General features: G+C 42.7%; 1 long non-coding RNA gene across 1 annotated transcript; it reads right to left on the bottom strand.

Annotated features, from left to right (window-relative positions):
* Positions 1–1,337: 1,337 nt before the first annotated feature.
* Positions 1,338–14,351, bottom strand: LOC130855686 (uncharacterized). Its single transcript, XR_009054358.1, has 3 exons — positions 14,285–14,351; positions 13,782–13,905; positions 1,338–1,354 (listed from the first exon to the last, which is right to left on the bottom strand). It is a non-coding gene; the product is annotated as an uncharacterized LOC130855686 (long non-coding RNA).
* Between the last annotated feature and the right edge of the window lie 810 nt (positions 14,352–15,161).

The following is a 15,161-nucleotide window of genomic DNA, read 5'->3' as shown; positions in this document are numbered from 1 at the left end:
TGAAGGGAAAACTGAGAATTTTATGTATATGTATATTAAAAATGGTTACAGAAGACAATTTAGGTGATACAAACAAAGCTTATTTAACACTTCATGAAGCAGGCAGTCTCCGTTCTTAAGGGCCCAGAGAACCGCAAAGGTGACGCAGAAGGCAGGTAGCTTTCATGTGAGAAAGAATGAAGAACACAGAAGGGGGGCCTCCCTATGGCGCAGTGGCTAAGAGTCCGCCCGCCATGCAGAGGACACAGGTTCAAGCCCTGGGCCGGGAAGATCCACATGCGGAGGGGCAACAAAGCCCGTGCACCACAACTGCTGAGCCTGCGCTCTAGAGCCCACGAGCCACAACTACTGAGCCCACATGCCACAACTGCTGAGCCCATGCACCACAACTACTGAGCCCACGTGCCACAACTGCTGAGCCTATGCTCTAGAGCCTGTGAGCCACAACTACTGAAGCCCGCATGCCTAGTGCCCGTGCTCCGCAACAAGAGAAGCCACTGCAATGACAAGCCTGTGAACTACAACGACGAGTAGCCCCCGCTCACTGCAACTAGAGAAAAGCCTACGTGCAGCAACGAAGACCCAATGTGGCCTAAAATAAATAAACAAACAAAGTTAAAAAAAAAAGAGAAAAATAGAAAACATCTGGTGAACTGGGGCCACAGAGGGAACCTTGTTTGGGGTGAGAAGGAAGAAGAAGAGAAGCACAGAGCCCAGAGCTGTGTTGGCATGTGGAGCAGGCTGGCTGGATATACTGCATTGCTGGTCACATGGAGCACTTACAGGGCCATGAAAGTTGTGTAAATTTCCATTTGCTGACGCAGCGCCCTGGGCAGGAGTGGCCTAGACATTTATTTCAGTGTGTTTGCGTGTATTCTACACATGTGTCCATGTCCACGGATATGCATACTTATGTGTATGTACGTTCTATGCATGTACACGATGTACAATGTGTAAGGACATGCATAGTGCTTTCTTATGGAATCTGAAGACAGAAATACAGTAAATCTGTAGAAAAGGGAACTGCAAAGCCATCGGGACATCTCCTTCCCGCCTGTGAGCTTGCCTCTCCTCCCCTCCCCCTCCCCTGCTGTTCTATAGTTCTTGTCACTCTCCCCAGAGGGTGACTGATGGATATGGTTCCAATCAGCTCTGAGTCAGGGCTGATTGGATTACAAATTCTAATTCCGGACTTGGCTAAGGTGTCCATCATGGCCAAGGAGCTATTACAGGCAGAGAAAACGAGATACCTGGTGCAGAGCTGGCTGCTGGAGCCTGTCCTTTGTGAGAAGGAAGACACACTATTACAATCTGTGACCAAGGACTGGAGATCAATCTAGACGGTGTATTGACGCTGCATGAAGAAAGCAAACACAAACAAATATGAGCAAATATAACCAAAATGACCTGAATCACGACTGACAAGGATGAACAGAACAAGGGCCTGTCGTGTGGGTGGGTTTAGACGGAGAAAAGGAAGCAGGCCTTGATGGCAGTAAAAAAATGGGACGAAGGGAATCCTTGCATATGATACCTGGAAGCTGAGTAGCAGGATAGTGTCACCAAGAGAGAGGAGAAGGGAGAGAGAAAGGCAGCCAGGGCCACTGCCTTGCTCCCTAGAAGAGAATCTCCCCTAATGACTCCCATGTAAGCACTTTGTAATCCCTTCCCCTTCCAACAACCTAATTCTAAATAAGGTCCAAAGGGAGGAAACTTTGATCTCCCACCTTCTTGCCTGATTATAGGAAAGCATTTAAAAGAAAATAAATAGTGATGGCAAAAACAATAGCTTCCACTTACTAAGAGCCTACTAAATGCCCACTGTTTTACATCATTTATCTCTACCTCTCTCAACAACTCTGTGAGGCAGACATTGCTATCCCCATTTCATAGACATGGGAAATGAGTCTCGGTGTGATAAAGGAACTTAACCCCAAGTCACACGGCTGCTGGACACTGACACAAGTCAGACCCTGCTGCGCACCACACCTCAGTGTTCCGTATGGGGGCGGTGAGGGACTGTGTCCTTTTCCTACTGCTGCTGAAACAAATTATCACAAACTTAGTGCCTAGAAAGAGGCAAATCTACTATCTCAGAGTTCTAGAGGTCAGAAGTCCTAAAGTCAAGGGGCTGGCCGGACAGCATTCCTTCCAGAGGCTCTGGGGAGAATGTGCTTCCCCACCTTTTCCAGCTTTCAAAAACTGCCTGCATTCCTTGGCTCATGGCCTCGTCTTCCATCCGCAAAGCCCACAGCAGTGTGTCCGCACATCTCTAACTCTGCTCCCATCTTCTCTCACTCTGGTCCTCCTGCCGCCCCCTTATAAGGACACATAATTACATTGGGCCCACCAGACAATCTAGAACGATCTTTCCACCTCAACATCCTTAATTTACTCACATCTGCAAAGTCCCTTTCGCCATGTAAGGTGATATATTTCACAGGTTCCAGGATTGGGATATGGACATCTTTGGGGACCATCACTCTGCCTCCCACATCAACCACATCTGCGTCACTGACCACTGTACACCCAGTGACAGTGCTTGCTGTATAGAAAGTGCTCAAGGAATACTTGTTAAATTGATGAATGAGGAAAAGTAAACTAGATTAACTTCAGATCCTATCCTCTGCTTCTGTTATTTATTTATGTATACTTCTTTTTAAAATAAATTTATTTATTTATGTATTTATTTATTGGCTGCGTTGGGTCTTTGTTGCTGCACATGGGCTTTCTATAGTTGTGGTGAGCAGGGACCACACTTCGGTGCAGTGTGCGGGCTTCTCATTGCGGTGGCTTCTCTTGTTGCGGAGCACAGGCTCTAGGCGCATGGGCTTCAGTAGTTGCAGCACACGGGCTCAGTAGCTGTGGCACACGGGCTTAGTTGTTCCGCAGCATGTGGGATCTTCCTGGCCCAGGGAATGAACTGTGTCCCCTGCATTGGCAGGAGGATTCTTCACTACTCCGCCAGGGAAGACCCTATTTTTATTTTTCATTTATTTATTTTTTGGCCATGCCACGTGGCTTGCAGGATCTTAGTTCCCCAACCAGGGAATGAACCCAGGCCCCAGCAGCAGAAGCACAGAGTTCTAACCACCAGACCACCAGGGAATTCCCTGTTTGTTTTTATTTTAATTTTAGTTTTTGGTTCATCTATCTTATAATATGATAGGACCAGAGGGACCAACTATGACTGAGCAATCGGTTCCTCCAATCAGCCCCCAATTTTTTTTTACAGTATTTAAAATATTTATTTATTTATTTATTTTATTTATTATTTTGGCTGCACCTAGTCTTAGCTGCAGCATGCGGGATCTTTTTTTAGTTGTGGCACGCAGACTTCTTAGTTGCGGCATGCATGCAGGATCTAGTTCCCCAACCAGGGATCAAACCCAGGCCCCCTGCATTGGGAGCTCAGCGTCTTACCCGCTGCACCACCAGAGAAGTCCCAGCCACAAATTAAAAAATGGACAGCCCTTGATACCAGAGTCTGTCTTCTAGGTTTGAGAGTAACTCTAGGTTGTAAATAAACCCTTCAAAGTGCAGACCGACTGCCTGTGACCGACAGCGGTAAGGCCTTCAAAACTCTTAACTTAAAAATAAACCACTAACAAATAACCCAATTTTAAAATGGGCAATGGACGTGAAATGACATTTTCCAAAGAAGACAGACAAATGTATGAAAAGATGCTCAACGTCATCAGCTATCCAGAAATACAAGTCAAAACCTCAATGAGATATCATTTTACACCCATTAGAAGAGCTATAATAAAATAAAAAAAATAACAAATGTCAGTGAAGACACGGAGAAAATGGAAACCTCATGTATTGCTGGGACTCTAAAATGGTACAGCTGCCGTGGAAAACAGTTTGACGATTCCTTGAAAAGTTAAACATGGAATTACCATATGGCCCAGTATTTCCATTCCTAAGTATAAACCCAGAGGAACTGAAAGCAGGGACTCAGTGCCAGCGTCCACAGCAGCATTATTCATAACAAAAGTAGAAACAATCCAGATGCTCGTTAAAAAATGAGCAGATTAACAACACGTGACATTTACGTATTATATACACATTATATACACATGTAATCACAAATCTTATAGCCGTAAAAGTGAATGAAGTTCTGACACACATCACAGCATGGATGGACCTTGAAAACATTATGCTAAGTGAAGCAAGCCAGGCACAAACGAACATATATTATATGATTATATTATACGATTTCACTTATATGAAATATCAGTGACTAGAATGGGCAAATTCAGAGAGACAGAAAAGTAGATTAGAAGTTACCAGGGGCTGGGGGAGCAGGGAAGGGGAATTACTGTTTAGTGGGTACAGAATTTCTTTTTGGGGACATGAAAAATTTTAGAAACAGCTAGCGGTGATGGTTGCACAACATTGTGAATATACTTAATGCCGCTGAACTGTACATGTAAAAATAGTTAAAATGACAAAACTGAGGTTATACATATTTTACCACAATTTAAAAAAAAATAGTAAAAAGTAAATACATGAGTAAACCATGAACATTTTCTGCCAGGGAAAGAAGAGCTTTCAGTGAAACAACACTGCCACAGTGTAAAAAGCATGTCCTCAGATGTAGAAAACAAACCTATGGTTACCATAGGGGAAAGGTGACAGGCAAGGGATAAATCAGGAGGTTGTGATCGGCATACGCACACTACTGTATATAAAACAGAACAAGGACCTACTGCACAGCACAGGGAACTCTCCTCAATACCCTGCAATAACCTATATGGGAAAAGAATCTGAAAAATACATATATTTATACGTACAAATGAATCACTCTGCTGTACACCTGAAACTAATACAACATTGTAAATCGACTATACTCCAATATAAAATAAGAGTTTAAAAAAGCATAAGTCCTATGAAGCCCAAGATTCATAAAGGACAAAATGTTTAATTACAGGGGCTTGGTGGAGACAAATCCTCGGAGGCCTTTGTAGAGTAACAGGGTGGGCAGCTAAACTAGGATATCAAATCTTATCAGCCTCAGGGGAAGACCTGAGACTGATCTATATGAAGTTTTTTCACAATATGCTGATTTTAGGGTTTAATGAAACAGAGCAGGAAAGACAAGCATTGGCAGGTATTATGTCTTCCATCTGCCTGGGATTTAAGACAGTGGGAACAGAGTGTACTTGTGACAATAGGACATATTAGAAAATACAAGGGGGGAACTTTAGCGAGGACGTGGCAAAAAGAATTGCAAAGGTCTTTAAGGCAAACAATAGAAAAATTTATATACAGAAAATTCTAATATGTAATCATTAAAGAGTTCAAAGCCATAGAGTCACCAGGTGTATTTGGTCTATGCAGTGTTTAAATTAGTTGCTAATGGCAGGGCATCCCTGATGACCCAGTGGTTAAGAATCCGCTTGCCAATGCAGGCGACACAGGTTCGAGCCCTGGGCCAGGAAGATCCCACATGCCTCGGACCAACTAGGCCCGTGTGCCACAACTACTGGGCCTGTGCTCTAGAGCCTGAGACCACAACTACTGAGCCCATGTGCCACAACTACTGAAGCCCATGTGCCACAACTACTGAAGCCCAAGCACCTAGAGCCTGTGCTCTGCAACAAGAGAAGCCACCACAGTGAGAAACCCACACACTGCACGAAGAATAGCCCTGGCTTGCCACAACAAGAGAAAGCTCGTGCACAGCAATGAAGACTCAATGCAGCCAAAAATAAAATAAAATAAAAAATAAATCTTAAAAAAAAAAATTAGTTGCTAATGGGAATTCCCTGTCGGTCCAGTGGCTAGGACTCAGTGCTTTCACTGCCATGGCTGGAGTTCAATTCCTGGTGGGGAATTAAGGTTCTGCTGTGCAGTGTGGGGAAAAGAAAAATTAGTTGCTAAGATTTATTTTTTTTAATGAAGACCATTTTCTTTTACATAAATTATTTTATTTATTGGCTGCGTTGGGTCTTTGTTGCTGTGTGTGGGCTTTCTCTACTTGCAGTGAGCAGTGGCTTCTCTTGTTGTAGAGCACAGGCTCAGTGGTTGTGATGCACAGGCTTAGTTGCTCTGTGGCATGTGGGATCTTCCCAGACCAGGGATTGAACCCGTGTCCTCTGCATTTGCAGGCAGATTCTTAACCACTGAGCCACCAGGGAAGTCCAGTTGCTAATATTTAAAAATAAAAAAGATTTTATATCAAATTATGTTTTATAGCTTCTCTTGAACAATTGGAAGATCTGTCAAAACCGGGTCCACAGCCTTGCCTGGAAACAGGACTGGTGCTGGGAGGCAGCTGCCCCCTTAGAAGGGGGAGGTGGTCCCCAGTTTGTCCCCTGGGCTTCAGCCACACCACAGGCATTGGAACACCACCCTGCCTCCAGGACCAGTCCCTTCTGAAATATCTGGCTCTTTAACATGGAAACTGTGTTTTGCTTGTATTTCTTATGCCTTAGGAGACAGAGCCAAAAAAATATTGCTATGATTTATGTCAAAGAGTGTTCTGCCTATGTTTTCTTCTAGGAGTTTCAGGTCTTATATTTAGGTCTTTAATCCATTAAGTTTACTTTTGCATATGGTGTGAGGAAATGTTATAATTTCATTGTTTTACATGTGGCTGTCCAGTTTTCCCATCACCGCTTATTGAAGAGATTGTCTTTTCTCCATTGCATATTCTTGCCTCCTTTGTCACAGATTAATTGAGCATAGGTGCATGGGTTTTTCCCTGGGCTCTCTATTCTGTTCCATTGATCTACATGTGTAGTTTTGTGCCAGTACCATACTGTTTTGATTACTGTAGCTGTGTAGTATAGTCTAAAGTCAGGGAGTGTGATACCTCCAGTTTGTTCATTTTTCTTTTTTTTTTTCAAGATTGCTTTGGCAATTATTTTGTGATTCCATATAAATTTTATTTATTTACTTATTTATTTAATTTATTTTCTGCACTGCATGAGATCTGGGATCTTAGTTTCCTGACCATGGATGTAACCCAGGCATCTGCAGTGGAAGCATGGAGTCTTAACCACTGGGCCACCAGGGAGGTCCCTATAAATTTTTATTTATTTATTTATTTATTTATTTATTTGGTTGTGTTGGGTCTTAGTTGTGGCATGCAGGATCATCGTTGCTGTGTGTGGGATCTTTGTTGTGGCATGTGGGATCTTTTTTTCAGTTGTGGCATGCAAACTCTTAGTTGCAGTGTGTGGGATCTAGTTCCCCGACCAAGGATCGAACTCGGGCCCCCTGCATTGGAAGTGTGGAGTCTTAGCCACTGGACCACCAGGGAAGCCCCCCAGGGAAGGGGACTTAACTTTTACTGTTAAGTAAATCCCCAAGCCAGTTTCTAGGTACTGGGCAAGTAACTGTTTTTTGAGCTTCTCAGTGAGATCAGAGGGTAAAATTCCAGTGAGAAATCAAAAGACTCTTGGTGAGGTAAAAGCATTTTTGGGTAGCTAGGGTGAAACTCTTCATGTCCCCAAGCTGCTGCCTTGCCCCTATTCTTAGCTGGTTTGTCAAGTCTTATGCTATTCTTGCAAGCCTGAAAACTCAGCCTCCCATGGCTAAGAGAAGATTAAGGAGTTGCCCTGGAGGTTAAGGTCTTGGGCACCAGGCTCAGATGCAAACAGAATCCCAGGTTCACGGTGGAGTCTTTTTTAGCACCCAGGATGTTCTCAAAAGACTGGACGAAGGGGGCAATTCTAGAAGGTTTCGACCTTTGATAACAGGCATCATAAAACAAGAGTGTCTTCCTAATTTTTTTTCCCATGAAATATTTATTGAGCATCTACTAATGGCAGGAAATGTTTCTGGCTCTGGAAGACATCAATGAATAAGCAGAAATCTGTGCCTCAGAGAGCTTACATTCTTTTTTTTTTTTAAATTTTATTTATTTATTTATGATTTTTTTGGGGGTACACCAAGTTCAATCATCTGTTTTTATATACATATCCCCATATTCCCTCCCTCCCTCGACTACCCCCCTACCCTCCCTCGAGTCCCCCCCATCCTCCCCCTCCCAGTCCTCTAAGGCATCTTCCATCCTTGAGTTGGACTCCCTTTGTTATACAACAACTTCTCACTGGCTACCTATTTTACAGTTGGTAGTATATATATGTCTGTGCTACTCCCTCGCTTCATCTCATCTTCCCCTTCACCCCCCGCCCCCTCCCAAACCTCGAGTTCTCCACTCCATTCTCTGCATCTGCGTCCTTATTCTTGTCACTGAGTTCGTCAGTACCATTTTTAGATTCCGTATATGTGAGTTAGCATACAATATTTGTCTTTCTCTTTCTGACTTACTTCACTCTGTATGACAGACTGTAGTTCTATCCACCTCATTACATAGAGCTCCATCTCATCCCTTTTTATAGCTGAGTAATACTCCATTGTATATATGTGCCACATCTTCTTTATCCATTCATTTGTTGATGGGCATTTAGGTTGCTTCCATGTCCTGGCTATTGTAAAGAGTGCTGCAATAAACATGATGGTACATGTTTCTTTTGGGATTATGGTTTTCTTTGGGTATATGCCCAGTAGTGGGATGACTGGATCATATGGTAGTTCTATTTGTAGTTTTTTAAGGAACCTCCAAATTGTTTTCCATAGTGGCTGTACCAACTTACAGTCCCACCAACAGTGCAGGAGAGTTCCCTTTTCTCCACACCCTCTCCAACATTTGTTGTTTCCAGATTTTGTGATGATGGCCATTCTGACCGGTGTGAGGTGATACCTCATTGTGGCTTTGACTTGCATTTCTCTGATGATGAGTGATGCGGAGCATCTCTTCATGTGTTTGTTGGCCATCTGTATGTCTTCTTTGGAGAAATATCTATTTAGGTCTTCCGCCCATTTGTGGATTGGGTTATTTGCTTATTTGATGTTAAGGTGCATGAGCTGCTTGTATATTTTGGAGGTTAATCCTTTGTCCGTTGTTTCATAGGCAACTATTTTTTCCCATTCTGAGGGTTGCCTTCTAGTCTTGTTTATGGTTTCTTTCGCTGTGCAAAAGCTTTTCAGTTTCATCAGGTCCTATTTTTTTTATTTTTGATTTTATTTCCATGATTCTAGGAGGTGGGTCAAAAAGGATCTTACTTTGATGTATGTCATAGAGTGTTCTGCCTATGTTTTCCTCGAGGAGTTTTATAGTGTCTGGCCTTACATGTAGGTCTTTAATCCATTTGGAATTTATTTTTGTGTATGGTGTTAGGAAGTGTTCTCATTTCATTCTTTTACCTGTTGCTGTTCAATTTTCCCAGCACCACTTATTGAAGAGGCTGTCTTTTTTCCATTGTACATTCATGCCTCCTTTGTCAAAGATAAGGTGCCCATATGTGTTCGGGCTTACTTCTGAGTTCTCTATTCTATTCCATTGATCTTCCTTTCTATTTTTGTGCCAGTACCATACTGTCTTGATCACTATGGCCTTGTAGTATAGTTTGAAGTCAGGAAGCCTGATTCCACCAACTCCATTTTTCCTTCTCAAGATTGCTTTGGCTATTCGGGGTCTTTTGTGTTTCCATACAAATCATAAGATTTCTTGCTCTAGTTCTGTGAAAAATGCCATTGGTAATTTGATCGGGATTGCATTGAATCTGTAAATTGCTTTGGGTAGTACAGTCATTTTCACAATGTTGATTCTTCCAATCCAGGAACATGGTATGTCCCTCCATCTGTTTGTGTCGTCTTTGATTTCTTTCATCAGTGTCTTAAAGTTTTCTGCATACAGATCTTTTGCCTCCTTAGGCAGGTTTATTCCTAGGTATTTTATTCTTTTTGTTGCAACGGTGAATGGGAGTTTCCTTAATTTCTCTTTCTGCTCTTCCATTGTTAGTGTATAGGAATGCAAGAGATTTCTGTGCATTAATTTTGTATCCTGCTCCTTTACTAAACTCATCAATTAGTACTAGCAGTTTTCTGGTAGAGTCTTTAGGGTTTTCTATATATAATATCATGTCATCTGCAAAGAGTGACAATTTGACTTCTTTTCCAATTTGTATTCCTTTTATTTCTTTTTCTTCTCTGATTGCTGTGGCTAACACTTCCAAAACTATGTTGAATAATAATGGTGAGAGTGGACACCCTTGTCTTATTCCTGTTCTTAGAGGGAATGCTTTCAGTTGTTCACCATTGAGAATGATGTTGGCTGTTGGTTTGTCATATATGGCTTTTATTATGTTGAGGTAATTTCCTTCTATGCCCATTTTCTGGAGAGTTTTTATCATAAATGGATGTTGAATTTTGTCAAACGATTTTTCTGCATCGATTGAGACGATCATATGGTTTTTATCTTTCAATTTGTTGATATGATGTATCACATTGATTGATTTGCACATATTGAAGAATCCTTGCATTCCAGGCATAAACCCCACTTGATCATGGTGTATGATCTTTTTAATGTGCTGTTGGATTCTGTTAGCTAGTATTTTGTTGAGGATTTTTGCATCTATATTCACCAGTGATATTGGCCTGTAATTTTCTTTTTTTCATGACATTTTTGCCTGGTTTTGGTATCAGGGTGACGGTGGCCTCGTAGAATGAGTTTGGGAGTGTTCCTCCTTCTGCTGTATTTTGGAAGAATTTGAGAAGGATAGGTGTTAGCTCTTCTCTAAATGAGCTTACATTCTAATAGGAAGGGGCGAGCTCCATGACATTTTTCACGTCTTTGTCTCTACCTGTCCTGCTGCAGAGGTAGAGTGGAAAAAACATTTGAGACTTGTCCTATAATCATTTTGAGCTACCTTGCAGAGCTGTCATATATATGATGGGGAAGGGCTGCTGTGGGTTTGAGATTATCCACAATTGTCTAGCATCTTTTTTTTTTTTTTTTTTGTAACTGTTTGCTGTTCTCACTGACTGAATAGCATTGCATCACCAAGACTGTAACACAAGTTTCACTTTGACTGATGAGCTTCGGGTTTGAGGCATAATATGGCCAACCTACAAGTCTACAGGCCAGCTAACACTCCCAGACTTTTTGGATCACCCTCCTTGCCTTTGCAAAGCTGAACCAAGAAATCAGCTCCACATGGGGAGACTCACCCCTGCAAGACTCCTCTTGTCATGTAAATAGTTGCCAGAATCCACCCTGAGAGTCTGGCTGCTCATTCCAGAGTGAAGACACAGAACCTAGCAAGCGGAGCTTGGTTCATTTCTAAACTCTTTCTTGGATGATTATTTATTAAGCACCCACTCTGTGCCAAATGCTCTCTAGGTGCTAGGGATGTAAGGGTGAGCTTAAATGGATAAAGGGTCTGTTCTCAGAGCTGATAATGCGATTGAGGGTGTGGAGAGGGAGAAAATTAACAATGCTTGTCAATGTCTTCCACACACAGCACTTTTCAGCTTCCAATGTGCACTCCCTAAAGGGAACTTTCTCAGCTTATGGGAACGGAGAACATTAACCAGTATAAAAATGAAAAGAACAGAAGACAACCTTTACTTAATTAAATATGGAGAAACGACAGCCTGTTGCTATTTTAAAACCTTGAGGGAATTAAATAATGATGAGAAATAATTTTGTGATTGGATTAATGGGTATTTTTAGTAATAATATTTGGTGTTATGAGGTAGAGCTCTTCTACCTCCTTACGCAGGAGCGAAAAGAGTAAATCCTTTCTGGAGTGAAGTATGTATCAAAAGCCTTTAAAATAGTGCTTTTAACTCAGTTGTTAAAAATTTATCTTAATAAACTAGTTGTTGATGTGCATACTTTTTCCTTCACTTTTACAAAAATTAAGCCTTTTATTTTGAGGTAACTGTAGATCCACATGCAGTTATAAAGAATAATTTGTACCCTTCACCCACTTTTCCCCGATGATAACATCTTGTAAAACTATGGTACAACATCACAATGAGGATACTGACATCAATACAATCCCAGATCTTGAGACATCCCCAGTTTTACTTGTACTTGACTTGTGTGTGTGTGTGTGTGTGTGTGTGTGTGTGACTAGTTCTGTGAAGTTTCCTCATATGTGTAGGTTCGTGTATCCACCACTACAGTCAAGATACAGAATGATTCCATCACCACAAAAATACATCATTTTGTCCTTTTATAACACCTACCTCCCAATGTCATAATGGTCTAGCCATAAGGATGTTTCTTGCACTAATCTTTTTTTATAGTTAAAAAATGAAATTACCTCATATTCACTAATATAATATTGATTACATTAATATATATTCATAACATAAAATAAACACCATGCAGCCTTTAAATAAATGTGTAGCAGATTATCCATATGACTAGGAAGATGTTTATAATCTATTAAGTGGAAATAATCTTTCAAGTGTATTTTCATTTTCTTTTTTTATTCATATTTTCTGAAAGTCCTATAATCACCATGTATTACTTAAAAAGTTTTTTATTGTGGTAAAATACACATAACATAAAATTTGCCATTTTTTTAAAAAAAAGAATGTTTCTTAAACTTGAAGTTTTATTTTAGCTGACATATTACTCGTATCAAATATCCCTTAGGCCAAGTTAGAAATTTCAGTCTTTTCACAGTCTATAATTTTGTTTATCACAAAATTTCATTTCTTTCTTTCTTTCTTCCTCCCTTTCCTCCTTCCTCCCTCCCCTCCTTCCTTCCTTTTTCTTTCTTTGCTGGAGCAGCATGCAGGAGCTTAATTCCCCGACCAGGGACTGAACCTGTGCCTCCTGCAGTGGAGGCCGAGTCCTAACCACTGGACCACCAGGGAATTCCCCCAGCTTACCATTTTTGAGAGTACAGCTCATTCACATGAAGTACATTCACATGTTGTGCGCATACATTACCGCCAACCATCTCCAGAACCTTTTCATCATCCCGAAATGAAACTTCACATCCATTAAACAATAACTCCCCATTCCCTCCTCCTCCTAGACCTCAATTAACCCTGTTTTACTATCTGTCTCTAAGAATTTGACTACTCTAGGCACCTCACAGAAGCGGAATCATACAATATTGTTCTTTTATGACTGGTTTATTTCACTGAGCATACCGTGTCTGCGGTTAAGCCATCCATGCTGGAGCGCGTGTTTGATGCCACTTTGGCTGGTAATCCACAGGCTGCCGCCAAGCGCGAAGCCACTTACAAGGAGCCTCGTGTCTGTGAGGCGTCTGCACATTTGTAATCACGAACCGCAAAGCCAGAGGTGAGCCTGGAGCACCAGCCCTGCATCATCCTTCAGGCTGAGGTTGGTGGGGGTGACATGGCAGAGGGCAGGTTAGTTCAGGCTAGGGAAGTGACATACGTGAGGACAGAAAACTGGAAACCCACACAGCGCACGTGGTGACGAGAAGCCAACTCACCTGGCTATCCTGGAGTCTGAGCACAACATCCATGAGGAACACGTAGATGATGCTATGGTTTGAATGTTTGTGTCCCAGTGCCCAATGTGACAGTACGAGGAGGTGAGCTCTTTGGGAGGTGCTTATTCAAGTCTTGAGGGTGGAGCCCTCGTGAATGGGATTAGTGCCTTATACAAGAGGCTCCGAAGAGCTCCCTAGCCCTTTCCACCAGGTGAGGACACTAGAGAAGGCACCGGCTACGAACTAGGAAGAGGTCCTCCCCTACCCAAGCTGGCACCCTGATCTCAGATATCCAGCCTCCAGAACCAAGAGAAATAAATCTCTTGTTTATAAGCCACCCCAGACTGTGATATTTTGTTACAGTAGCACAAACAGACTAAGACATGTTAAGGGCAAAGACTGAGATGCAAAAAGTACATACCAGTAATTTCAACATGAGAAGTGCAAATTCAACCGGAGGGAATTTAGGCAGAGATGGGACGTGTTCAGACTCACGTGTAGAGGAAGAGGTCTGCTGCTTTGTGTAGTCTGGATGGCAGGAGGCCAGGACAGGGGAGGCACAATCTTTCAGGTTGGGTTCAGAAGTGCTTGAACTTGCCTGTGAGGCTCCTTGATGCACCTGCCAATCAGGATTTGCTGTGTAAGCTGTGTCACTGCCTGAGAGAAGGACACGGAATGCAACAAAAAGAGACTGTTCAGAAAATGGACCCGTCAGCGAAGGTTAGGATGAAGCGTGGTTCTGGGGGCTGACCTGGAGGCAGGGTGGAGAGACCCCTTTCTCAGGTTGTTTGTCTGGAGTTCAGGGGCTCCTGGGTTTCACTCTGGCCTGAATTGAAAAATAAAGCCTAGAGAACTCAGGAGAACCTTGTTTCTTGGCGGCCAGGCTGCCGGGGTGGGAGCAAAGGCAAACCCAGGACAGAGGCTACAGCCGCCCCAGCCTACTTGGTGACTCACGTCGTGAGCACTGACCTGCACCAGGAGGCTGCGTAGGCACTTACCTGCCTCATTTTGTTTTGGAGTCTTGATATTTTCTTCACTGTTGTGTAGAACCACACAGTAAGGGAGTTGCAGGAGCTGAAAGAAGACGTCAAGAGAAAGGGCTGGGGTTTAAGAGATCTACGTGGGGATGATGGAAAGCCACCAAGAGTGGGGACAACGGGAAGCTCTCCTTTTGCTTCATCCTATCGAGCACAAGGATATAATCCTGGATCGGGGAATAGCTACGGAAACGGACAGGAAAAGACAGACCCAGGAAGTGAGGTGAAGAGGGAAAAAAGTCACAAGATTAACAACTCATTTCAGACAGTGAAGAACTTTGGAAGCCACTGAAGGCCCACTTCCCATCCAAAGAAGATGATTGCTAACATTTTTGAGGGCTTCCTTCACGCTAGGCTCTTTTGCCCGCACCGTGCATGGCATGTGGGATCTTAGTTCCCTGACCAGGGTTCAAACCCATGCGCCCTGCAGTGGAAGCACAGAGCCCTAACCACTGGACCACCAGGGAATGCCCCGTGCTAGGCTGTTCTAACTGATTTAAATTTAAATCTTTAATTCCCTTAAGAGGCCCATGGACATTATGGCCTTTTTAGAGATGAGGAAATAGAGGCTAAGCAGCCTGCTTGAGGCAGGCAGTGAGTGGTGGGATCTGGATCAGAACCCAGGCATGCTGCTCCAACACCTGCAGGTCAGCCATCAATTCCACTTTCTCTTTGCTCTGAGCACGTCCAGAGCGCAATAGCCCTGTGTACTTCTGTTCTCATGTCCCTATATTTGTGGCCCACAGTGAACACATTCAGAGTCTGGAGGATAGAGTGAAATATTTCTTTTCTGTTGCTATGCAGTTTCCTTTTGGGCGGGTAGACACCTCTCATTGTC

Source organism: Hippopotamus amphibius, chromosome 6 (genome assembly GCF_030028045.1).
Source record: "Hippopotamus amphibius kiboko isolate mHipAmp2 chromosome 6, mHipAmp2.hap2, whole genome shotgun sequence".
NCBI lineage: Eukaryota > Metazoa > Chordata > Mammalia > Artiodactyla > Hippopotamidae > Hippopotamus > Hippopotamus amphibius.
This window is presented reverse-complemented; position numbering and strand designations above follow the sequence as displayed.